Genomic DNA, 26,496 nt, shown 5'->3' on the forward strand with positions numbered 1-26,496 from the left:
CCAAATTACATAATAAATGAAGCAAACAGCTAGACATAGAAAAATGACAGGACACAAACTGGCAGACTTGCAATTCCCTCTCTCCTTAGCAGCCCAAGCTAGAAAAAAATAAAAACTAAAAGGATAAATGATCCACATTACTTAATGAAGTTAACTTTTTATACAGTTATAAAAAGAAAAGCTTTTTTCTCAACAATCACAGAAAAAATTTTAAATTATATTGTTTTGAAAAGCAAAAGTGGAACAGGTAACATTCTGAAATTCATACAACATCCCTCAAGTTAACAAAAAAGCTTATTCATTAATCAAACCTTCTGAATACCTACAATATGCTGGGCACGACCAGTTGCTGTGGATGCCACAGTAAACTGACCCACTGTAGAAACTTATGGTCTAGAGTCAGAACAGTGCTGTCCAACAGAAATATAATGGGAGCATAAGCAATTTTCTATTTTGTAGTAGCCACATTAAAACCTTAAGCAGTTAAATTAATTGTAAAATATATTTTACTCAAAAATGTAAAATAGCATTACTTCAATCTCAATTCAGACTTGCTCTATTTCAACAGCCAGATATAACTACTTAAATTTCACTGAAATACCACAGTTATCAGTCACATGATTATTTATAAAGTAAGCTAATTTCTGGCCCTGGCCGGTTGGCTCACTGGATAGAGCATTGGCCCTGCGTGTGGATGTCCCAGGTTCGATTTCCAGTCAGGGCACATAGGAGAAGCGACCACCTGCTTCTCTCCCCCTCCCACTCCTCTTCTTCTTCCCCTCATGCAGCCAGTGGCTCGATTTGTCTAAGTGGAGGCCCTGGGTATTGAGGATAGTTCAGTGGTCCCAGCATCGGCCTCATGGTTAAAAATAGCTTGGCTGATCTGAACATCGACCCCAGACAGGGAATGCTGGTCCTGGTCATGGAACATGTGGGAGTCTGTCTCACTATCTCCCCTCCTCTTCCTTAAAAAAATAAAATAAAATAAGAAAAAAGATAATTTCTTTTTTTTAATTTATTTAAAATGTTTGAGACCAAGTGTCTCGATAATTTCTATCATTGCAGAAGACTATATCTCCGCTGTCCAAGAGAACATCCAATAGGTACACGTGGCTACTGTGTACCTGAAATGTGACTAGTAAGACTGAACTGAATCTTTAGTATTATTTAATTTCAATTAATTTAAATAGTCACAAGTGGCTGGTGATTAGAAAGGCAGCTGTAGAGCAAGAAATAGATACTAAAGCAAATCACACACAGTGAACTGTAGTTGTTCCAAGTGTTTACCAAAGAAATGTCCAATATGAAATGAGTAAAACTATAGCCAAAAGAATTTCTTACATCTCTTTGCCAGCATCAAGGAAGGACTCTTCAAGGAAATCACCAGTAGGTAAATGGGGACAGAATATGGAAAGGTCTTCAGTGGAGGGAAACCGAAAATACAATAATAATGAAGGAAAGTACCGAGGGCAAAATCATTTAAGTTATTTGTAGGAGACGAATCTAAACAGAATCTAAACAGGACAGGAAGGCAAAGCAGCAGCCCAACCACTAATAAGTCTCCCAAGTAAGTCTCGCAAGAAAGCTTGTCGTTCCTGACCAGGCGGTGGCGCAGTGGATAGAGCATCGGACTGGAATGCGGAGGACCCAGGTTCAAGACCCTGAGGTTGCCAGCTTAAGCGTAGGCCACTGGCCCGAGCAAGGGGTTACTGGGTCTGCTGAAGGCCTACGGTCAAGGCACATATGAGAAAGCGATCAATGAACAACTAAGACATTGCAACGAAAAACTGGTAATTGATGCTTCTCATCTCTCTCCCTTCCTGTCTGTCCCTATCTGACTCTCTCTCTGGTCCTGTAAAAAAAAAAATTTTTTTTAAATAAATAAATAAATAAAAAAAGAAAAGAAAAGAAAAGAAAGAAAAAGAAAGAAAGCTTGTCGTACTCTCTTCACTCAGTAAACTCCAGCCATTCTATCAATCAAATCCTAACTCAGGCCAAGCATTTCCAGTCCTCTTTGTGCCAACAGCTCCCTCACTGGGACCTTGCCCCCAGCTCTTCCTCGATCTTAGAGTTCAGAATCACAGTTCCAAGGCAGCAACTGGTTGGAAGATGGGGGTGAGGCTAAAACCATTTGCAAGGCAATTTTCACAAACATGTTCCAAAAGAAATTAAGCGCCATTCTTTTTTTTAAATGTCTAACAAATTGGAGAAGTTAAAGAAGCTCCCCAAATACACTCAGTACCACCACTAAACTTAAATGTTTCATCCTCAGAGAGACATTCTCAGAACATCTAATTAGCACCTTTTGACACCCTAGTTCTTCCCTTCGTAGTGCTTGTCAAAATCTGAAAATTCTTTACTCATTGGTGTGTTAACAGCCTACCCTCCCCAACAGACCGTAAACTCCATGAAGGCAAAGATCTGGGTGTGGCCCATCAGTGTCTCCTTACCCTCAGTTAACAGTGTCCATCCAGCTAGCAGGGGACAGCTGCTGAAAAAATGCCAACTGCACAGCATGGATTTTAAATATATAAAAAACCCCAAAATATCACATAACAAAATTTAAGGAACATAGACTAAAACTGTGCTCAAAGGGAAATTTTAGTACATGAAAGTTTTTTTCATTACATGACATGAAACTTTAAATGTAGAAACAATACATCAATATTTAATTAAAAATTCAAAACCAAACCAACCTGAGGACCCTAGAGAATCAATGTGAAAACACGAGGACTAACAAAGCAACAGCCAAACATCTGAGAAAGAAAGGAAGGGGGGGACTTAGAAAAACAAAATGAAAACATATTAGTACTCCCAGTTACTGAAACAATGGGCACTGGTATCAAATCATTGGTACTAAATAAAAGGTAAAAAAAATCAAGTATATGTATATTTAGTGTACAATAATGGTAGCTTTATTTAAGGCAAGAAGAAAAAAAGTTTTTTAATGGGGCTGAAATAACTGATTAACAATTAAGAAACAGCCTGACCAGGCAGTGGCACAGTGGGACTGGGACGCGGAGCCCCCAGGTCACAGCTTGAGTGCAGGCTCACCAGCTTGAGCGAGGGGTCGCAGACTTGAGCATGGGATCAAAGACATGACCCCATAGTCACTGGCTGGAGCCCAAGGTCGCTGGCTTGAGCAAGGGGTCACTCGCTCTGCTGGAACCCCCAGGTCAAGGCACACATGAGAAAGCAATCACTGAACAACTAAGGAGCTGCAACGAAAAATTGATGCTTCTCATTTCTCCCCTTTCCTGTCTGTCTGTCCCTCTCTCTCTCTGTCAAAAAAAAAAAAAAAAAAGAAAAGAAAGAAAAATTAAGAAACAATAAGAAAGGTTATTTCACTGCATATGTTATATCAAAATAAATCCCAGATAAACAGTAAAAGAGAGATGTGAAAAATGAAACCCGAAAAGAACTAGAAGGAAAGTTGTATGAGTAGAAAACTCCCTTAAATATGAAAGTAAAGTAGATGCCATAGAAAGTATTAACCTAAATTTCTTAAAAGATAAAAACTCTTCTGTGTTTAAAAAAAAAAAAAATACTGTAAGCAAATCAAAGGCAAATGAAGAACCAGGGCAAATATTCACAGAATGTGGCAAAGGGCGCTATCCTAATAATACAAAAGGCTAAAAACAGTATCACAAATATAAAACACCATCCAAAATGAGTATAGGAGATGTCCAATACTCACATCTCTCTATTCACCATCATAATTAATCAAGAAATATAGAGTACATCGTATGCAGGGGGAAGGAAAATAGGAAAGAAAATATTCAGTGTTGGTAAAGATACGCAGGAAATGTGAATTCTTTCGTATTTTCAGTCCAGCTTTATACTGATTTGGTCAACTTTATAGGTTAATGCTAGTAAGACTTTTAAGACAAGTTTTGGCTATATTTATGAAAAGACAGATGTCTTAACTCAGCAATTTAAGTTAATTTTAATGCAGATTGAATCCCAAAGAAATAAGAAATACATGGAAAAACTGAGCTCTTCAGATGATCTTCACACCACACTATAACAGTGAAAAAAGCATAAAGTAACACAATTCACACACAATAGGTGAGTTATTATGGTACTCTCATAAGATGAAATATGTAAGTACCCTTTAAAAATCATATTCTTGATATATGGGGATCTGATGGTAAACATAAGGAAATCTCTGCCCTTGGCAATTTACATTCAATCAGGGATAGACAGAGACAACAACCAAATAAACCATTTCGGATGACTATAAAAGTTCTATAAAGAAATGAAGCAGTCTGGGAAGGTGGTCTGCAAAGGCGTCACTGGAGGAGTGACATTTGAGCAGAAATATGGCTGTTCCAGGCAGAAGGGACAATCTTAAGGGAACAGGCTTGGCACACGCTAGTGCAGGTTGGTGTGTCGGGGGAGAGTGCTAGGAGGTCCGCCTATGAAGCTGGCAGTGCAGGGTCCTCGAGCACCATCCACTCAATAGCTGCAAGTCACATGTGGCTACTGAGCATCTGAAATAGGCACATCAAGATGTGCTTTAAGTGGGAAATAACACATCAGATTATGAAGACAGTCTCAATAAAGGAAAGTAAAATATTCCACTAAAAATGTCTTACACTGATTACTTGTTGAAATCATCACATTTCGAATTAGATAAAATTGATTTCACCTGCTTATCTTTTTTGTAAAATGTGGCTCTCAGAAAATTTTAAATAACTTATGTTGCTTCCGTTGCATTTCCATTGGACACTGCCGGTCTAGGTTAAAAGCACCACAGAAAAACGTTTAAATTTTACTTTGTCTATTGAGGTGGATGGTATTTTGGGATAAGGTTTGAAAGTAGAGGCAGCCTAATACTGTTTAAAAATCAACTTTTAATTGTTTAGGATATGAAGAAGACAAACAAAAACTGGGGGTACACCTGCCAAAATATTAACAATGGTTATTTATTCTTTGTAATTCCTTCTAAAAGTTAAAAAAAAAAACACACAAACAAAACCCCAAAACACATTGTCCTTATGATCAAATACAAGAATGAGGTTTTCAGAAACAGAACAAAACAGCCCTTCTCAAACAAAGCATCCTGAGTACTTGTCTGCAAGCTACATCTACCACTAAAAAAATTCAAACCATCTCTATTCCCATGCCTTTAAATAAAAACAGGTCATTCAAAGCTATACATAAACTCATTACTTACACACACATCCCGTTTTCAGGACATTACTGCTGCTCCCTAATCTGTCACGCCTTGCAGTTAGCAGGATAAATAGGCTGCTCTAGAGACATACTTTGGGGCCCTCCCAAATCTGAGGCTATGGAAGGAAAAAGGAGTTAAATGTGTGGTTAACATATCCTGATAAATACCCACCACATGACTTTCTCCAAAAATGTCCCAAAGGACACACCTAATCCTTTTACTTAAAGGCCCTGTCATTTGATAGGTGCTTCCCTTACCCAAGGTCTGCAAAATTGGAAGGATCAACTTGGACAGGTTTCTTTCACATGAGCATGCTGAGGCACATGAGTGATTTTAAGGACAGGCATACCTTCTGTTATTGCACTCCGCTTTATTGCACTTCACAGATATTGCTTTTCTTTTCTAAACTGAAGGCAGACCATCCGCCAGCAGAAAGATTATGACGTGCTTTATTGTGATACTTGCTTTATTATGGTGGTCTGGAACCGGACCCACAACATCTCTGAGGTATGCCTGTAATTAGCCAGATTACACAAGGGGGGAAAGGGTAACACAGAAAGAGTGATTTTTGTCATATACAATCAAGTGTTTTTTCTACAATATTTACTTTTACTTTAAAGAAGGAGATCTCAAATAATGCCAGACTTCTTATAATGTGATTTCAAAGGAAAAGATTCACCACATATAGATGAACAAGGAACCCTGGTTTCTCATGCAAATATTCAAAAACTATGAACTAATAATTATGTCTATGAATCTTCCATTAAAACATAAGAGAATCCTAAAGTTTTTCATTCACTTTATTTCTAGTATTTCAATCTGTTTTACTCCCGACTACTAAAACTTTCTCATGCAATCTCCACTGTGTACTCTAGAACAGTGGTCCCCAACCTTTTTTGGGCCACGGACTGGTTTAATGTCAGAAAATATTTTCACGGACCAGCCTTTAGGGTGGGACGCATAAATGTATCACATGACCGAGACAAGCATCAAGAGTGAGTCTTAGATGTAACAGAAGGAATCTGGTCATTTTTTTAAAAATAAAACATCATTCAGACTTAAATATAAATAAAATGGAAATAATGTAAGTTATTTATTTTTCCTCTGCAGACTGGTACCAAATGGCCCACAGACTGGTACCAGTCCGTGGCCCGGGGGTGGGGACCACTGCTCTAGAGGCTCTTGCAGCACTTGTGGACCAGGAGCCAAGAAACAAGAAACATTAGTAGGATACACCAGCTGACAGCAAAACAAAATAAAAAACATAATCTAAATGTCCATGAGTGAGGGAAGATTAACACAATACTGTGTACAGTAATGAAATGGACTACAGTCATATAATATTTTTATAAAGCTTAAAAGAAAAACTAAAAAACTTACAAATTATATGTGATGAAACTCTTTTATTTTTAAAGGCAAGGGAATGATAAACACAAAATCTACCAGGCTAGACAGACTCTGCAAGAAGAGGCAGGACAGATAAGAAACCCATAACCAGTTCTTGGTTTGGGGGAAGGAGGCATGAGTTTTTATTACCTCTTTTGTGGTATTAAATATATTTTTGAGTATTTTTTTCGACTTTATTGAGGTATAACTGACAGTAAACTTCACACAAAGAGTAAGGTGTGATCAGTTTTGACACAAGGAAATCATCTCCACAATCAATATAATAATACGTAGTCCATTAACCCCTAAAATTCCTCCTGTACCTTTGTGATTCCTGCCTCTCTTCAGTATATTTTTAATTTTTTTAATTTATGCAACAGATTTTAGTAAACAATAGTATCCACTGAATTCCTAGAGCTATCATCCTTTTTTTTTTAGGTATTAAATTTAGGTTTATTTAAGTCCACTAACATTAAACAGTACTGATTGAAAGAAAAAGAGTTAGGAGACAACCTGTTTGGAAAATATAAGTGTTCATATCTGGCAGAAAGAGAACCTTTCCACCTAAGGCAAGTGTCCTTAAAACTGATAACATAATTATTACACAACTAACCTTCAAATTCAGAGCTTATGGTATTTTAGTGCGGTGATCACTTTGTGAGATATATAAATGTAGTCACTGTTGTACACCCGAAGCTAATATTGTATGCCAACTACGCTTTAGTAAAAAAACAACAAACAACTTTTAAAAGTTTATGGTATTTTACATTTAAAAATCAAATCCCGAATTTGATTTGAAAGAGGAATTTAATCCTGTTTCTCAGAGCATGCAAACCATTAAAAACCACCCCCTTTTTTTTTTTGTCGCTAGATAACTTGAAATACAAATGGTGTGCAGGTTACCGCCAAGTCCTCAACTTGTTCAAGTTGAGCAACAACTTCCGAGTCGTGAAAACAAATCACGATGGCGTTTTGACCGTGCGGCTTTGCCACAACAATTCTAAGTAAAGTTAAACATCACTTCAAACACAACAGTCTTACGCATCTGTACACGCATTAGACACAAATCTGAAAGTACGACGTCAAAGAGGAGAGAAAAGACAGAACTCCTGGGTCCACCGCAGGGGAGTGGGGCCAACTCCGGCCCCTTCCCGTCCGCAAGCGCGGCAGGTGGAAAGGTCCAGGAAGGACTGACACGGAGCTCGGTGACGAGGACGCCCGGGACCCCCGCCCTCCAACTGCCAGGAACACGGCTGCCGAGGCCCCTCCCGGCGCCCTCATCTCACCCACCGCCCTGGGACCTTCGGCCTCGGCCCTCCGCCACCTGCCGCCCTCCGTCCGCTTCCGGTCGCCGCGGGAGGGCCGGGCCGCACCTCGCTCAGGGGGAGGGGCGGGGAACCGGCGCCACCAGCGCCGCTCCTCACCTCGCCTCACCTGGCGGCGGCTCTCTCCGCCGGTCGCGCTGCCCGCCGCCGGTCGCCGCTGGTGAATGGGAACAGGTGAGGCCGCCGAACCCCGTTCGTCCCGGCTCTGCCGCCGCCGCCGCCGCCGCCGGCCTCTCGTCCGCTGTTTAGTAAACTTTTCTGTTTGGTTGCTCGGCCTGTGACGCGACGCTGGGAATTCTACCGATTGGTTAGCGCCCGGCGCTGACGCGACGCCCCGCCCCCCCATGACTTAATTATTACCGGCCGGGAGGCCAGCAGGCGGAGGACCGGGGGCGGTGCCAGGACTCGGAGCGTGAGGCGATTGGCTCGATCCAGACAGAGGGAGGGTATAGGAAAGACACCCACCCTCCTTTTCCGCCCCCTTCGCGAACGCTGCCCTGCTTTAGAGCCTTCTGGCCTCCTGCCTTGGTTTGTTCCTGTGATCGCTGTAGGAGTGCGGTTTCGGGGGTCTTGAGGACGATCGAAGGGACTGAGGGGAGGGAGTAGGTGCTTTTGCCACCGCGCAGCCTGGCGTGTACCTGTTCAGGACTGAGAATCCAGGAAGAGTCGCGCTCCACCCGCCAAAAGGAATTCCGAGTGAGCTCTCCCACGTGCAGCCCAGGGCCTCCAAAGGCCGAGCTGGGGGTGCGCCTTGGAGGGCAGGGCATTGTCCGGTCCCGAGTCAAGGCTTGTAGAGAGGAGCTAGCCAGGAAGCGCGCGTGCAGACGTGTGCTGCACACTCAGGCGGGGCACACGCACCCCACTGTCCCAGGTCCTCACAGCGCGGCGCCTCCCAGCAGAGCGGGGTGAGGGGTGATGAGAACAATGGCTACCTGAAGCGTCTCTGCCTTTGGGCTTACGTGCAGCGCAAGCAACAAGTGCAAGATCAAGTCGGAGGTCATTTCATCCTGTTACCGTGAATGAGCGGTTAGGATGGGCCGACAGGTAGGAGGCTGGCCGAGTCCTGAGAATCCCATTTTTATTTTTAAATGTCATGTTTTACTCATTGTGAACTTTTTGCATTCATTTTGATGTCTTAAAAATATAGTATTAAAATGCGACTTATCTTTTGTGTGTGTGTGTGTGACAGAGACAGACAGACAGATAGGAAGGGAGAGACAAAGATGAGAAGCATCAACTCCTTGCCGAGGCACCTTGACTGCTCTCTCACAGGTGCCCCCAGGGGGGGGGGCGGGGGCTGCAGAGCGAGTACCCCCCCCCCCCCGCCCCGGCCCCACCCCCACCCCCGTATTTATATTGTGAGTTAGAAGATAGTAAGTGGTGGAGACAAAAAAAAAAAAGAGCAGGGCAGAGGATGGGGTGGGGGGTGGGCTGCAGTGTTAATTGGGGCAGTCTAGGTAGGCCTCATTGTGAAGGTGAGGTTTGCAGGAAATTGAAAGGGGTGAGTGAGAGTGGAGTCCTATGAATAGTGGAGAGAAGAGCACTCCAGACCAAGGGCACTGTTAGAGCACAGGCCTCCAGGCACGACCAGCCAGAAAGCAGGTTCCTGGAGCTGGGTGAGCTGGGGAGAACAGTAGAGGACATTGAGGAGGTAGGGAGGACCTGACTATGTAGGGCCTGTGGGCCATTGAATATACCTTGGCTTTTACTTTAAGTAAAATGAGGAGTCACTGCATGGTTTTGAGCAGAAAGCATGATCTGCCTTAGATTTTAAAGAACCATTCTGGCTGTCATGTGGAAAGTAGACTAAAAAGGCAAGAAGTGTAAAATCAGGGACACCTATAAGGAGGTTACTGTCTGAATCCATGTGCAAGATAATGGTGACTTGGATCAAATGACAGCAATAGAGGTAGTGTAAAGTGGTCAAATTCTGTGTCTATTTTGAAGGTGGAGCCAGTAGTTTCCTGATAGATGGGGCAGGGTAGGAGAGAAATAAGTCAAAGGTAACATCTAGGTTTTTGGGCTTAAGCAACTGGAAGTTGGAGCAGGTGGGTGATCAGGGAATTATTTTTGGCACACATTGAATTGGAAATGATTACACATCCTAGTGGGGATGTCAGATAGGCAGCTGGATGTAGAAGACTAGGGTACAGGGCAGAAGTGTGGGGGAGATAACATTTGGGGAGTCGTCATCTTTACAAATGATACTTAAAGCCGTGCGTCTGATCAGGAAGTGAGAACAGAGCAGATGAAGGAGCAAAGCCTGGGGGCTCTGACATGGAGAGCTCAGGAAGAAGTGCAGGAATGAACCCAGGAGGCCAAGGAGGAGGAAACAGAGGCAGGAGGAAAATAGCACCGTGTCCTGGAAGCCAAGGGTCAGCTGTGTTCATAGTTGCTGTTAGTTCGATAATGATGAGGACAGAGAATTGACAGCTGCATTTAAATCAACACTGAGGTCACCTGGGAGAGAATAGTTCAGGTGGCAGCAGAAGCCTGAAGTCAGTGGTATGCATACCTTACTTATTAGGGATTTGGGAGGGGGTTGGTTAATATGTGAAAAATCTTCGTCAACTGGCAAGGATATGAGGAAATTCTTATGGAGGTTATCTGACATTTATTTTTATTTAGATTCTTACCCAGTTTATTATGGCACCTAACACAGTTGGGTATTCGTATACGTTTGGTGTGAATTTGCCGGAACTGGGCTTTTGTGGCCTGGCCTCAGAGGCTTCCTTCAGCCCACGTCTGTGCCAAGACTTACAGCATTGCATGGTGATCTGGAATTCAGACAGGCCACTGCCACTTTGTGGTCTTAAGTAAGTCATGTAAACTGGGGATAAAAGCCCACCTCATAGGGTTGTTATGAGGATTAAAAGATACTATATTTGTACTCATCAGTGACTGGCATCAACTTCTTGCCAGCCTGTGTTACGTGCTGGCATACCGCAGGGAGTAAGAGAGATAAAAGTCCTCTCATTGGCTTGTGTACATAACACGTCATATAGGCAGCGTACATAAATAATATATCTGTAGTGCTGTGAGAAAACACCATTATGTGCTCATGAGAAAAAAGGCAAATAATGACAGTATTTTAATGAAAATAGCTGTGAACCTGCAGATACCCTCAAAGGGTTTCAGGGACCCCAAGATGTCCATGGATCACACTTTAAGAATCACTATTCTAGAATTACCATATGACCTAGCAATCTCGACTGTGTATTACCCCCAAAACTTGAAAACATTGGTACGTAAAGACACATGCACCCCCATGTTTATCGCAGCATTATTCACAGTGGCCAAGACATGGAAACAACCAGTGTCCCTCAATAGAGGACTGGATAAAGAAGATGTGGTACATCATACACAATGGACTACTACTCAGCCGTAAGAAATGATGACATAGTGACATTTACAACAACATGGATGGATCTTGAGAACACTATACTGAGTGAAATAAGTAAATCAGAGAAAGCTAAGAACTGTATGATTTCACATATAGGTGGGATATAAAACTGAAACTCATGGGCATAGATAAAAATGAAGTGATTCTCTGGGGGAAGAGGATGTGGGGGAGGGGTGGAGAAAGGATGTAAAGAGGGACAAATATAAGGTGATGGAAACTGATTTGACTTTGGGTGATGAGTATACAACATAATCAACAGTTCAAATGCTATAGAAATGTTTACCTGAAACCTATGTAATCTTGTTGATCATTGTCACCCTGTTAATTTTCTAAATAAAATTTTAAAATAAAAAAAAAAAGAATCCCTATTCTAAACCACCATCATGTAGATAGATACAGTGTCTTTATTTTTTTTATTTTTTATTTTTTTTTCCTTTTTCTGAAGCTGGAAACAGGGAGAGACAGTCAGACAGACTCCCGCATGCGCCCGACTGGGATTCACCCGGCACGCCCACCAGGGGCGACGCTCTGCCCACCAGGGGGCGATGCTCTGCCCATCCTGGGCGTCGCCATGTTGCGACCAGAGCCACTCTAGCGCCTGGGGCAGAGGCCACAGAGCCATCCCCAGCGCCCGGGCCATCTTTGCTCCAATGGAGCCTTGGCTGCGGGAGGGGAAGAGAGAGACAGAGAGGAAGGCGCGGCGGAGGGGTGGAGAAGCAAATGTGCGCTTCTCCTGTGTGCCCTGGCCGGGAATCGAACCCAGGTCCTCCGCACGCTAGGCCGACGCTCTACCGCTGAGCCAACCCGCCAGGGCTATACAGTGTCTTTAAATTGTTGAAAGGTTATTATGCTTGGAGAAGGTGCCCAGGCAAGCAGCTCCCTTAATTCATAGACATGTGTCTGTCCATCTACTAACATTCTTTACATTCAGTAGCCAGCCCTTTCCATGACCTTACCCTAACAAACTCCTACTCATTTGTCAAAACCCAGTATAAAACAAACAAACAAAAAAACCCCCAGTATAGATGCCAGCTCCTTAATTAAAACTTTCTTGACTCCTTTAGGCCAAACCAGGACTTCTGAGTTTTATATAACTTTAATGTAATATTAAAGAGAAATACATGATAATACAGTGTGTCCGTAAAGTCATGGTGCACTTTTGACCAGTCACAGGAAAGCAACAAAGACGGTAGAAATGTGAAATCTGCACCAAATAAAAGGAAAACTCTCCCAGTTTCATACCTATTCAGTGCAGTTCGATGCGGGCTCACGCACAGATTTTTTAGGGCTCCTTGGGTAGCTATCCCGTATAGCCTCTACAGACTCGTCACTGACTGATGGCCTACCAGGACGGGGTTTCTCCACCAAACTGCCGGTTTCCTTCAACTGCTTATCCCACCGAGTAATGTTATTCCTATGTGGTGGCGCTTCATTATAAACATGCCGATATTCATGTTGCACTTTGGTCACGGATTCGAATTTAGTGAGCCACAGAGCACACTGAACTTTCCTCTGTACCGTCCACATCTCGACTGGCATGGCCGTGGGCTGCTCCGCTGTATACACGGTGTTACGTCATCATCTGCACATGCACACATGCTGCCACATCATCCTACAGAAATTGGGAGGGTTTTCCTTTTATTTGGTGCAGATTTCACATTTCTATTGTCTTTTGTTGCTTTCCTGTGACCGGTCAAAAGTGCACCATGACTTTACGGACACACTGTAGTAATTGCTTGTTAATAATTCACTTATATTATGCTTATTACCGTGGATAAAAAAATTTTCTTATATTTTCTGACTGTTCACTGATAATACTGTATTATAATGCTATTTAATTCTACATGTCTATTTTATACATCACCTTTTAACCTTAAAATTGTCTTTGATCATTTTTCATTTGATTGCTTCGGGTATCACACATCTAGGTATCACCTGGTAACCCCACCAAGGCCTGAGTACCAGGTAGATATGTGCTTGCCTCATGTGGGCCCTCAATAATTATTTATCAAATGAATGAATCAGTCAGTGAACCACAAAGTGTTAAAGTTCCAAGAGACCCTGCGACCGAACAGCTCAGTGGTTAGTGTGCTGGGCGGTCAGTGCAGGGTTCCAATTGTGCTTGCTTCACCCACCAGATGAGCGATCCAGAGCAAGTTGTTTAACTTCTCTGGGCTTCAGTTCCTTGTCTTTAAAGTGATCATATTCTCTTCATTATATTGATTAAATGAAAAACAGTTTATGCAGCGTGCTTAGCCCAGCGTCCAGCACAAAAATAAGTGGTCAATAAACAGTAGTTATAAATGTTATCTACTTAGTTATCTGATCCAGTCATGGCTAAAAGTAGTTGGCCTTTTGCAATAGATAAATGGGTAAGGACACACAGAGGCAATTAGCAAGCAACTAACAATAACAGGCAAGCAAAGTGGTAAAGATGCTCAGCCCAGCTAGGAAGCAAAGAAACGCAGAGTAAAACAGCAGTGTGATAGTGAGTCTTGCCTCCAAAATGAGAACACTGCTTCAATAATACCTTTTTTCTTTTCTTTTTTTTTTTAGTGAGAGGAGGCTGGGGCAGAGAGACAGACTCCCATATGCGCCTGCCAAGCAGGGAATTCTACCTCTTTCTTCTCGAGCCCATTAGGGGGCTGCTGCTGCAACCAGAGCCATTTTTTTAGCGCTGAGGCAGAGGCCATGGAGCCACCCTCAGCGCCCGGGACCAACTCACTGTCTTTAGCCAGTCGAGCCATAGCTGCAGGAGGGGGAGAGAAAGAGAGAGAAAGAGAGAAGGAGAGGGAGAGGGGTGGAGAAGCAGATGGGCTTCTGTGTGCCCTGACCGGAATCGAACTCCAGACATCCACACGCTGGCCAATGCATTTCAATGATTCTTTTTTTTTTTTTTTGTATTTTTCTGAAGCTGGAAACGGGGAGAGACAGTCAGACAGACTCCCGCATGCGCCCAACCGGGATCCACCCGGCACGCCCACCAGGGGGCAACGCTCTGCCCACCAGGGGGCGATGCTCTGCCCCTCCGGGCGTTGCTCTTTTGCGACCAGAGCCACTCCAGCGCCTGGGGCAGAGGCCAAGGAGCCATCCCCAGTGCCCGGGCCATCTTTGCTCCAATGGAGCCTCGCTGCGGGAGGGGAAGAGAGAGACAGAGAGGAAGGAGAGAGGGAGGGGTGGAGGAGCAGATGGGCGCTTCTCCTTTGAGCCCTGGCCGGGAATTGAACCCTGGACCTCTGCACGCCAGGCCAACACTCTACCACTGAGCGAACCGGCCAGGGCTCAATGATTCTTAAAGCTGGAAAGGACACAACAAACAGGGACTATTCAGTTTGGGGCTGACCAACACCAGAATGGAATCGTTTTCAAAATTTTAAATGCACCTACCTCTCTGCAACTACAGCGATACACAAAAAAATATTGGTGGCCCTGGCTGCTATCTCAGTTGGTTAGAGTGTCATCCCAATATGCCAAGGTTTTGAGTTCAATCCTCAGTCAGGGCACATACAAGAATAAACCAATGAATGTATAAATGAGCGAAACAACAAATTGATGTCTCCATCTCTCTCTCTCTCCCTTCCTCCCTCTCTAAAATCAATCAATGAGAGAAAGTGTGGGTACAGCCGGGTGGGGGGTGAGAACATAACCCACATGAGTTGCCAGCCCAGAGGTTCAGAAAAATCAACATAACATGTTTCCCAGAGGAGGTGTCGGGTAAAATACAGAATCCTCGTCTAGGCAGCTTCCAGAGACTGTGGGTGACTGGGCAGCCAGCACACAAGTGGTCAGCCCGGGAGGTGGAAACCCCAGCACTGGGCCCTGGGAGTATGGCAGGAACGAGGCAAGGCTGCTTCAGGGTGCAAGGGGAAGAGTGCTCTCAGATCCTGGCCCAGGGCCTGGGCAGCTTAGAGAGCCCCTACAGGGTGGGGGAACGAGAGAGGGCTGGGCTCCAGGCAGCATGGGCACTCTCGGCTGGTCCCTGTGGTCTGGAGTTCCTGTGTCCAAATGGCAGCAGGGGAGACCTGAGCAGGGGGCACGTGGCCCGGGTCAGAATCTTACTCAGCCCCACTGAGTGGAGGCTGAGACCACCTTTAAGTCACTCATGCTCACCAGATTCCTGTGTCAACGACTAAGGACAGAGTCCACCTTACAAGGCTCAGAGCTGCCCTTCCTCCTCAGGTGGGACTGACTCGGCAGGTGAGGCGCAGCTGAGTCAGCCGGCAGCAGGTTTGAGTGGCCTGGATCCCGAGAGCTGGGGCTGGCAGGGAGCCAGACCAGGGAGGCAGGTGCTGACACCGTGAAGCTTCTATGCAGGAGTCACTGCCTCTCTGTCCCTGAGCCCTGATCCCGACCAGCTGCCGTGGCACGTGTGTCGACCAGCATGTGCAACAGAGCGCACGGAGCGAAGGGTGACCGACTGTCCCTGATGACCCGGGACTGAAGGGTGTGTAGGAACCATGCTAACACTGACACCATCTCGTAAAATCAGACAGTTGGTCACTCTACTATAGAGTGACAAGGCCCAAGGACTGTGGTCCTTGAGCAGCTGAGAGTGAGGAGAGGCCATGTACCAAGTGAGTAACTGCTGACCCCACAACAGAGCCCCAGGTGTGGTCCTTGAAAGTCAGGCTGCTTCAGGGTTAGTGTTTGTTCCCAGCTGCTCTCAGGGACCACACAGCTGGGTGTTTGGGAAACAGTGGCGTCCGACCCACATTCCTCCGATTCCTGTTCATTAGTCACTTTTACAAGGAGGAAATGCAATCAGGAAAGGCATGGAAGATCAAATAATGTGACTCTGGTTTGGTGTCTGCCTCCAGTGTCCTCTGGGTGCTTTGTTCCCTTGACATCTGGACTGCACATGTTTATTATTGGGCTGTCTTTCCAGATTCTCCTACAGAATCTCGAGTCTGGTGGCTTCCTATCCAATACGTTCTAGGGACTCAGGTAGTGTTGAATGAGTAAATGCACGAAGCTAGCATTTAGCTGTTGCAGAATAAAATGGTGACAGTGATCATTTTGAAAGATGGTACGTCAAAATGAGAGGACCAGAATAGATACTATAGGAAGTCTGGTTTCCAGCACGCAAACAGGAAGCACTCTGACAACAACCTCACAGTCATCCATGGGGCCTTGTGTTGCTAGATTTCCTGGCACAGGTTCTGTTTGTTTAGAGACCTCTCCACCAACTAGTCAGACCGCCAGGTCCACTATGATCTCTTCTGCAGGCCACTCCTTCCAACAACACACGTTGCTGGATCCTACTCCGGGGCACGGGGTTCCCTAAGGCCCTGGGCAGGGCACTGGCAGGGTGCAGAGACTAATAGAAAATAGGCCCTGGCCAGTTGGCTCAGTGGTAGAGCGTCGGCCTGGTGTGCAGGAGTCCTGGGTTTGATTCCTGACTGAGGCACACAGGAGAAGCGCCCATCTGCTTCTCCACCCCTCCCCCTTTTCCTTCCTCTCTGTCTCTCTCTTCCCCTCCCGCAGCCATTGGAGCAAAGATGGCCCGGGCGCTGGGGATGGCTCCATGGCCTCTGCCTCAGGCGCTAGAGTGGCTCTGGTTGCAACAGAGCGACACCCCAGAGGGGCAGAGCATCGCCCCCTGGTGGGCATGCCAGGTGGACCCTGGTCGGGCGCATGCGGTAGTCTGTCTGACTGCCTCACCATTTCCAGCTTCGGAAAAATACAAAAAAAGAAAAAGAAAATGGAGGCTCCCCCGAGGGTGCATGTGTCCCAGGAGAACTCAGCCCAGATGTGCACAGACACACATGCACACACACAGAGCCATGTGCAGTTGAGAAGCTGTGAAGTGTTACAGGAAGGTGTTTCTTTTTGAAAGCCCATGGCATGACCTTGCAGGTGTAGGCCAGAATCTTTACAGAAGCCAGAAGGATGCCATCCTTGGTGACCTGGTCCCACCCTGTGGTCCCTCCTTGAGTCTCCTGCACCTACGCCCTTGCTCACCTCTGCTGGCTCCAGGCATGCCTCCAGACGTGACTGTCACATGCCACTGGCATGTGTGTGCTCCACTTGTTTCTCGGCTTCTCCTGCCAACTGACGCTAACAGCTGACTCACTTCCAATGTCACCCTCTTCTGCCCCACTGACTGCGATACTCGGTGTCTGCCTCCCTGCTGACCAATTCATTAAATATTTATCCGCAATGCTTCCTCTGCACAGGCAGTGGGCTGGGCATCAGGCTATATTGATAAACAAGACCAGTTCCTGATGACAGGGGAAGAGGAAGACATAGCCAGTCTGTCAGTTATATGCCGTGTGCTGAGTGCAACATGGGGGTGGGATAGGGGGTAGAGGTGGCAAACCTGGGGTAGGGAGCCTGGGCTTCCAGCTCTGCTTCTCAGTTGCAGGTTGTACTATGACTTAGAACTTCATACCTATCCATCTGTCCCCTATCATACCTTCACTCATTCATTTATTGACTCATTCATGAACTATGGAAACACCTATTATGTGTCAGGTACTCCGTGAGGTCCTAGAAATACAATAATAAAGTCTGGTTCCTGTGCCACTTTGGACTTTGAGGTTCCCCAATGTGTGCTGCTCCTGCCTGCCTCACTGTTCCCTCTGCTTGGGAGAGCTTAGCCCCACACTCCTGCCTCCTTTGCCAGTTTTCCTCCTCCAACCCTCAGACCTCAGCTCAAAGGCCACCTCCTTAGGGGAGGCTCCCCTGGCCCCTTGACCGGTTTAAGGCCCCATTACGATGCTTTCATACCTGTCATTTTCATTCATACATAGCACCAGTAATTATTTATTAATTAGTGGGGCTATTTCATTAATGTAGGTCCTCTCAATCATCTTTGTCAGAGTCTTTATACTGCCCAGCACATGGCAATGTATTTAATAAATGGGGCTGAGGCAGAGTGATGCAGGGACCATTTAGGAGACTAGTCCAGTAGTAAGGACGGACCACCACTGACCAGGCGTAATGAACTGTGGAATATAAAACCACAAATAAGGGGAGAGGACTGTACTAGCTGACCTAAGAGATAAACTTCACAACGTCGGTGGCCTAACCTAAGGAAAGATGTTTATTTAACAAATTGGATGGATGGGTGACTGGATGGGTGGATGGGTGGGTGGCTGGATGGGTGGATGGATGGACGGACTGGGGCAGAGGCAGAGTGATGCAGGGACCATTTAGGAGACTAATCCAGTAGTCAGGATGGGAAAGAGATCAGTCAGAGAACAGCCAAGGCAGTAAGAATAGGAAAGCTGGGCCCTGGCTGGTTGGCTCAGTGGTAGAGCGTTGGCCTTGTGTGTGGAAGTCCCAAGTTCGATTCCTGGCCAGGGCACACAGGAGAAGCGCCCATCTGCTTCTCCACCCCTCCCCCTCTCCTTCCTCTCTGCCTTGCTCACCTCTGCTGCCAAGGCTCCATTGGAGCAGAGTTGGCCCGGGTGCTGGGGATGGCTCCATGGCCTCTGCCCCAGGCGCTAGAGTGGTTCTGGTTGCAACAGAGCAGCGCCCCAGATGGGCAGAGCATCGCCCCCTGGTGGGCATGCCAGGTGGGTCCCGGTCAGGCGCATGTGGGAGTCTGTCTGACTGCCTCCCCGTTTCCAGCTTCAGAAAAATACAAAAAAAAAAAAAGAATAGGAAAGCTGGGAGAGGAGGCACAGGAAAGAATCTGTAGGATTTGGTCTCTGGCTCCATGTTAGGAGTAAGCAGAGGGAGGAATGCAAGGTGACAACCAGGGTTCTGACTGAGGGCTGGGGAGACTGAAAATAAAAGATGGCCCTGGCTGGTTGGCTCAGTGGATAGAGCATCCGTCCAGTGTCCCTGGTTTGATCCCTGGTTCGGGCATCCATGAGAAGCGACCATCTGCTTCTCTTCTCCTCCCTCTCCCCCTTCTCTCTCTCTTCCTCTCCCACAGCCAGTGGCTCAGTTGGTTCATGCATGGGCCCTGGGCACTGAGGACAGCTTGATTGGTCTGGGTGCATAAGCCTCAGGTGCTAAAAAGAGCTTGGCTGATTTGAGCATCATTCCCAGAAGCGGGGTTGCTGGATGGATCCCGGTCAGGGCGCATGCGGGAGTCTGTCTATCTCCCCTCCTCTCACTTAAAAAAAGGAAGAAAGAGAGAGAGAGATGGCAGGTTTGGAGGGTGGATCAAGAGTATGACCTGCTGAATGACAGATATCTGCTAAGGCAATGAAATGGACATTTTAAACTCTTTTTGGCCACTGTGAAAGTTAGGGTAACACAGGAGTCCCCTCATCCAAGGGGGATGCGTTGCAAGACCCGCAGTGGCTGCCTGAGACCACGGACAATACAAAACCCTACATATTTCTATGTTTTTTCATATGTACTCATGATAAGGTTTAATTGACAAGTTAGGCACAGTAAGAGATTAACCAAAATAACGAATAATAAAATAAACAATTATAACAATACACTGCAGTAAAAGTTCTGTGAATGTGGTCTCTCTCCCTCCCCAAATAATCTTATTTCCTGGACTCACCCTCCTTCTTGTGATGATGTGAGAGGATCCAGTGCCTACACGAGGGCGCAAAGGGGGGGACTCAGAACAGCGTGCCATTCAACACTTATGAGTTGTTTATTTCCGGGATTTGCCATTATTAAATGGACTGCCGTTGACCAGGCGTAATGAAGCGTGGAGAGCAAAACCACAAATAAGGGGAGAGGACTGTACTAGCTGATCTAAGAGATAAACTCCACAGTGTCTGTGGCCTAACCTAAGGAAAGATGTTTATTTAAAAATAAATTTGTGGTCCAGATGATGACCCCATGCGGGTATTCGGGTCTGCACGATCATGTGGCGATGTGGTGGTTTAAGGATCCTGGATCCAGCCCTGGCCGGTTGGCTCAGTGGTAGAGCGTTGCCTGGTGTGCAGAAGTCCTGGGTTCAATTCCCGGCCAGGGCACACAGGAGAAGCACCCATCTGCTTCTCCACCCCTCCCCCTCTCCTTCCTCTCTGTCTCTCTCTTCCCCTCCCGCAGCTGAGGCTCCATTGGAGCAAAAGTTGGCCCGGGCGCTGAGGATGGCTCCATGGCCTCTGCCTCAGGCGCTAGAATGGCTCAGGTTGCAACAGAGTGATGCCCCAGATGGGCAGAGCATCGCCCCCTGGTGGGCGTGCCGGGTGGATCCCGGTCGGGCACATGCGGGAGTCTGTCTGACTGCCTCCCCATTTCCAACTTCAGAAAAATACAAAAAAATAAAAAATTTAAAAAAATTTAAAAAAGGACCCTGGATCCTTCCTTCTTGTGGGTCGACCTTGTCCTGGTGACGGAGAGAGAAGGTGGAGAATGCACACCCGCTTCTTAACCCCTTGGCCCAAAAGTAGCACCTGGCATCCAAACTTTTTTCAAAACATTGTGAGGTGGAGCCCATCTCCCACTGTGAAGCTAAGAATTCAGACTTGCAGCCAGACACTGGGCCTCACACGGACCAAGTTGAAATGTGCGGAGAGAATGGATACACGGGTGGAGAGCCGGGGGTCTGTGCTAGCTAGCCACCTCCACGGAGGTGTTGAAGCCATCGAGGGCCTCCGGGTGCTCTGGGAGCCTGCGTCATGGCCGCGGAGCAGGGCCTGAATGGGCGTTTGACAAACAAGCAGTTGAGAAGGAGCTCACCGAGGAGACAGAGGGGGGACTAAGAGTTCAGCTCTTCTCCTGGCCCACTGAGGCCCTGCTTGGAGTTTGCTGTTTGGAAATCAACTCCTCGTTCAACAAAACCAAATCAACAATGTAAATAAAGTCTTCAACCCACATTCTCTTTCTGCTGCTGTTTTACTGACAGAGGTTTGCTTTTCTTAAGGCTGCCCCCAGAAGGCTTCCACTATAATGAAGATAATTACAGTACCAACACATCTAGCCAGGTCATGTCAAATGCCTGGCATCTGTGACGCCCTTCTTATTGGGGGCCCTCCCAAGGCCATCAATCACTCTGTGGTTATCACAACAGGCATTTCTACATAACAATCACATTATTTCCCAATGAACACAGATGCTGCTCTGTCCATCCACCCACCCATCCACCCACACATCCTTAGGGGCACTAAGGCCCCAGGCAGGGCACTGGCAGGGTACAGAGGCTAATAAAAAAAAAAGGACCTCCCCTCAGGCATGCCTCAGAACACTTCTCAACACAGTTTAAACAATTCATGGGGGTTGGGTCAGGCCAATAGTTTTCAGTGTTTCTCCATACATCATCTCATATGCTTTTCTCAACACCTTTATGAAGTCATTGGTACCAGGGCCATTGTATAAATGACACACTTACTATCTCAAGAATCAAATGGCTTTCCCAAAATTACACATATAAATCACAGCAGAGTCAAGATTTGAACTCGGGGATCTTGTACTAAATCCTAAGGATACCAATGAGTTTATTCCTTACCTGGGAATGTCTTAGAAGTTCCAAGGGCTTTTTAATGCATGTCCAGGGATGGAAATTCAGGGCCAGTTACTAAGCTTTGTGAGCTGGCCCAGCAGATAGAAATGGTCCATCCAGGTGGGAAATGTGATCATGTTCCAGACAAGCAGCTACAACCTCCCCATTTCTAGTTGGAGTTTGGGAAGATGTTTGGTTCTATTTCTTTTTTTTTTTTCTTTTTTTTTTCTGAAGCTGGAAACAGGGAGAGACAGACAGACTCCCGCATGCGCCCGACCGGGATCCACCCGGCACGCCCACCATGGGGCGACGCTCTGCCCACCAGGGGGCGATGCTCTGCCCATCCTGGGCGTCACCATGTTGCGACCAGAGCCACTGTAGCGCCTGGGGGAGAGGCCACAGAGCCATCCCCAGCGCCCGGGCCATGTTTGCTCCAATGGAGCCTTGGCTGCGGGAGGGGAAGAGAGAGACAGAGAGGAAAGCACGGCGGAGGGGTGGAGAAGCAAATGGGCGCTTCTCCTGTGTGCCCTGGCCGGGAATCGAACCCGGGTCCTCCGCACGCTAGGCCGACGCTCTACCGCTGAGCCAACCGGCCAGGGCCTGGTTCTATTTCTAAAAGTAGTGTGCTGGCAGGAGGTGGAGAACAACCACCATTAATTTTTTTTAATTTTATTTATTCATTTTAGAGAGGAGAGAGAGAGGGAGAGAGAGAGAGAGAGAGAGAGAAAGAGAGAGAGAGAGAGAGGAGAGAGAGACAGGGGGGAGGAGCTGGAAGCATCAACTCCCATATGTGCCTTGACCAGGCAAGCCCAAGGTTTTGAACCGGCAACCTCAGCATTTCCAGGTCGATGCTTTATCCACTGCGCCACCACAGGTCAGGCCTTTTCTTTTTTTATTTTTTATTTTTACAACCACCATTAGACATCAGAAAGGTGGGCCATGGCATCTGCAAAGTTGGATTGTGGGATAGAGCCATAGCCACAGAGATTTCAGGACATAATTTTGTCCCATTATTCACATTTAAAAAAAAGTAAACATGTCTGGTCCTTGAGGAACACATGAGAAGCTCAGTGAAAAGCACCAAACCGTGTTTCTGGACTCCCTGGCCCTAGGGTACAAGATGTGAACTACTTCCTACCGACCACATGGACTCATATGTGACATTGACTTATACAGGGAGAAAAACGTGGCTGTGTGGGGTTGGTGGCTGCTGGTGGCTTCCTGATTTAGAAGGCATCTTCTTGAAGATGGCTGAGGTGGCAGCTTCCTGCTTCGGAAGCTTCTTGATTGTGCACAAGCACAGGTTTCCTTGGCTACGCGGCTCTGTGTTGTGGGTTCAGGAGGCCTCCCTGAGGGCTCATTCCAGTATGTTACTCTAGTCTGTCCAATGATTCTTTGCTCTGTCTTTAACCCTTAATAAAATGCCTTTCTGTTCAAACCAGCTTAGGTGGATTCTGTGGTCTGCCACCAAGAACTCTTCACGACACCCACGCCACGGAGGAATGCATGTGCCCAGGACCGGGTCCCTTCTGGCCACTCCTAGGCCTCTCAGAGAGGCACTGTCTGAGCACAGAGCCAGCGAGCTGCCCTTCCCTGCGACTGGGACGTGCCACTGCTCGGGATCCAGCTCCACGTTCTTTTCTGAAGTAGAAGGCCAGGTCCTCCAGGTTCTGCAAGCTTCCAGGTGGGGACGTGGTTCCTGTTCCTACTATCCCTGGTAGATAGTAAATAGCTCACCTCAGAGCACAATTTCCAAACGCAGACCAACCAATCCAGAGCCCACACCCCCTACCACCTCCTCTCCAGAGCTTGCACACGCCAGGTCCTCTCCACCTGCCCTAACCACTCAGAACCAGGTGCCGGACTATGAAGGACAGCTCCTATATGCCCAGGGTCAGCTGAAATTATTCAGATTAGCCAATCCTAAACTTTTCCCCTGTCTTGCCTGTTCCTTCCTGGGGAAACCACAATAAAGATTCTTGCCCACAATTTCTCCTCACTCTCTCTGCATGATCCCCATGGTGTGGTATGCCCCTTCTCTTGGGGTCTGTGAATATCACAAACTCTTATTTTCAATGACAGTCATCTCCTGATCTAGTTGGTCCTGCCATACCTAACTAATAATAAAAATTGTATTTTAAAACACCCTTTATCCATTTATCCATCCATTTAAAGAGTATCTACATTGGCCACTGAAGTGCCATGATTTCTAGTCTTCAAGGACCCAGAGATGAGCAAATCAGACACTGTAGCTGCCTTTCTGAAGTATAGTGAGGGCCACAAACATGAAACAAATAATTCCACAAATAAATGTGAAATTTAAAAGCACGACAAAGTATACAAGGAAAAAAAATACAGATTCTTATGTGAGCATAAGGGGGCAGGATGTGGCTTCTAAACTAAGACCTGAAGTATGAGCCAAGTGAAGAGTGGTGGAGGAGAACAATGAAAGAGAGACAAGAGCAGCACATGCAAAGGCCCTGAGACAGGAAAGAGGGTATGTCAGAGGAGAGAGGCGAGCCGGTTAGGATGGTTACAGCATAGGGCATGAAAAGAAGCAGGAATCATTACCAAAGCTTGCAAGGACACCTTAAGGATTTTGGAATTCTTCCTAAAAGCAATGATATAGCTTTGAAGGGTTGTAATGTAGTTTACTTTTAAAAAAGACCCCTTGGGCTGCTGTGGATATATGATACAGGGAGGACAAAAATGGAAACAGGAGGGAGACAAGTGTGAAGATGCAAAGTGCCAGGGCCTAGGATGAGGCAGCATAGACCAGAAAAGGGGATGACTTTGAAGTCAGAATTGGTGATGGGTTGAATGTGGGCATGATGAAGAGGTGATAGTGAAGTCTGTGTGGCAGTTCCGTCTGGCTCTGAGCAGAAGAAAGGTGGAGAGGGTGACTCCTGGCCTTGACAGCCTGAGTTTCTCCTGTGTAAGCAGCTCTGCCTTTCCAAGAGCCCCAGACAGCCCAGCGCCCAAGCCCCATGTCTCTTCCTGGGTTCTCAGCAATGATGGAGAGGTGAACACAACTGTCGGTGGGCTTCCCTCCCTGCCCCGAACCTTTGCCAAAAGAGGACTCGAATGAGGGACCTGCTCTTGAGTTTCCCTGTGCCGACCCGACCCCAGCAGAACTGACAGTTCTGGAAGGAAGAAGGAGCTCCGGGTGATAGGATATGAACTTTCTTCTTCTTCTCCTTCTCCTCCTTCTCCTTCTTCTTTTTCTTCTTCCTCTTTCTGAGAGAGAGAGAGAGCATGAGAAGCATCAACTCGTTTTTTGTTTTTTTTTAAACTAAGCTATTTCTTTTTTTTTTTTAATTTTATTTATTTATTCATTTTAGAGAGGAGAGAGAGGGAGAGAGAGAGAGAGAGAGAGAGGAGAGAGAGAGACGGGGGGAGGAGCTGGAAGCATCAACTCCCATATGTGCCTTGACCAGGCAAGCCCAGGGTTTCGAACCGGCGACCTCAGCATTTCCAGGTCGACGCTTTATCCACTGCGCCACCACAGGTCAGGCCAACTCGTTGCTTTCATGTAGTTGTGTAGATTGCTTCTTGTACACACCCTGACCAGGGATCAGACCTCAGGCTCAGGTGAGCCAGAGACTCCTTGCTCAAGCCAGAAAACTTGGGCTTTCATGCCATTGACTCTTGGGCTCAAGCTGGTGAGCTTCTGAACTGGTGACCTCAGCATTTTAGGTCAAGGCTCTATCCACTGGGCCACCGCCGGTCAGACTCTCCTTTTCTTTCCTGTCTTCAGTGTTCCTTGAAACGAGTCGTTTGCCCCTGTAGGGGGAGGGGCAGGATAGAACATTTTTTTCAGGACTGAGAAGACATCTCTTCTCCAAAGAGTATAAATCACATGATTGTGTTTTTTGGAAACTGACCCCCCTCCAACGCCCCAACTCTCCTATCCTCTGCTACCTTGTACATGGAAAATTAGTTTTCCTATTGCTAAAAAAATGAAACTGGCTGCTTTTTTTTTTTTTTAATCAAACTGTCTGAGGTAAAATTTAGAGACAATAAAATGTACCCATCTTTTTTTTTTTTTTTTGTATTTTTCTGAAGCTGGAAACAGGGAGACAGTCAGACAGACTCCCGCATGCACCCGACCGGGATCCACCCGGCATGCCCACCAGGGGGCGATGCTCTGCCCATCTTGGGGCGTCGCTCTGCCGCAATCAGAGCCATTCTAGCGCCTGAGGCAGAGGCCACAGAGCCATCCTCAGCGCCCGGGCAAACTCTGCTCCAGTGGAGCCTTGGCTGTGGGAGGGGAAGAGAGAAACAGAAGGAGAGGGGGAGGGGTAGAGAAGCAGATGGGCGCTTCTCCTGTGTGCCCTGGCCGGGAATCGAACCCAGGACTCCTGCATGCCAGGCCGACGCTCTACCATTGAGCCAACCGGCCAGGGCCAATGTACCCATCTTAAATGTACAATTTGATGTTTGTGTGTGTTTTTTAAATTTCAGTTCAGTGGATTTTTTACAGTGTCACCACCCACCTAACCACAGGGCAGCTCAGTCAAGACACAGACTATTTCCATCACCCCAGAAAGGTCCCTCAGGCCCCTGGCAGGTGACTCCAGCACCCCAGCCCAGGAAACCACTGATGAGTATTGAGTGTTGGTTGCACTTCAGACCCTGTTGCTGGCTTTTCACGTGTAGACTGTGCAATCCTCACAGCAACCCTATGGAATAGATACAATCATCATCCCTAGTTTACAGTTAGGGGAGCTAAGTTACGGGGTGACTAAGTAACTTGCCCAAGGTCATGCAACTAATAAGGGGCACAACCAAGATTTGAACCCTTGCAGCTTGGCTCCTGGCTCTTAACCACTATGGTTCG

The 26,496-nt window shown here is 46.7% G+C and overlaps 1 protein-coding gene and 1 non-coding gene across 18 annotated transcripts in view; one reads left to right on the plus strand and one right to left on the minus strand.

Annotated features, from left to right (window-relative positions):
• Positions 1–8,154, minus strand: part of ZFAND6 (zinc finger AN1-type containing 6) — a 57,228-nt gene extending 49,074 nt beyond the window's left edge. For 5 of the 17 annotated variants that reach the window (XM_066355885.1, XM_066355882.1, XM_066355881.1 and 2 more), the window contains exon 1: positions 7,990–8,129. The gene's annotated coding sequence lies outside the window, so the exon portion shown is untranslated. Of the gene's footprint in view, positions 1–5,528; positions 5,627–7,855; positions 7,919–7,989 lie in introns of those variants that run through there. The other 12 variants (XM_066355883.1, XM_066355875.1, XM_066355897.1 and 9 more) reach the window with 11 other exon arrangements.
• Positions 8,155–18,526: 10,372 nt separating this feature from the next.
• Positions 18,527–18,602, plus strand: TRNAT-UGU (transfer RNA threonine (anticodon UGU)). The gene has a single exon. It is a non-coding gene; the product is annotated as a tRNA-Thr (tRNA).
• The last annotated feature ends 7,894 nt before the right edge of the window (positions 18,603–26,496 follow it).

This window comes from Saccopteryx leptura, chromosome 13 (genome assembly GCF_036850995.1).
Source record: "Saccopteryx leptura isolate mSacLep1 chromosome 13, mSacLep1_pri_phased_curated, whole genome shotgun sequence".
Lineage (NCBI taxonomy): Eukaryota > Metazoa > Chordata > Mammalia > Chiroptera > Emballonuridae > Saccopteryx > Saccopteryx leptura.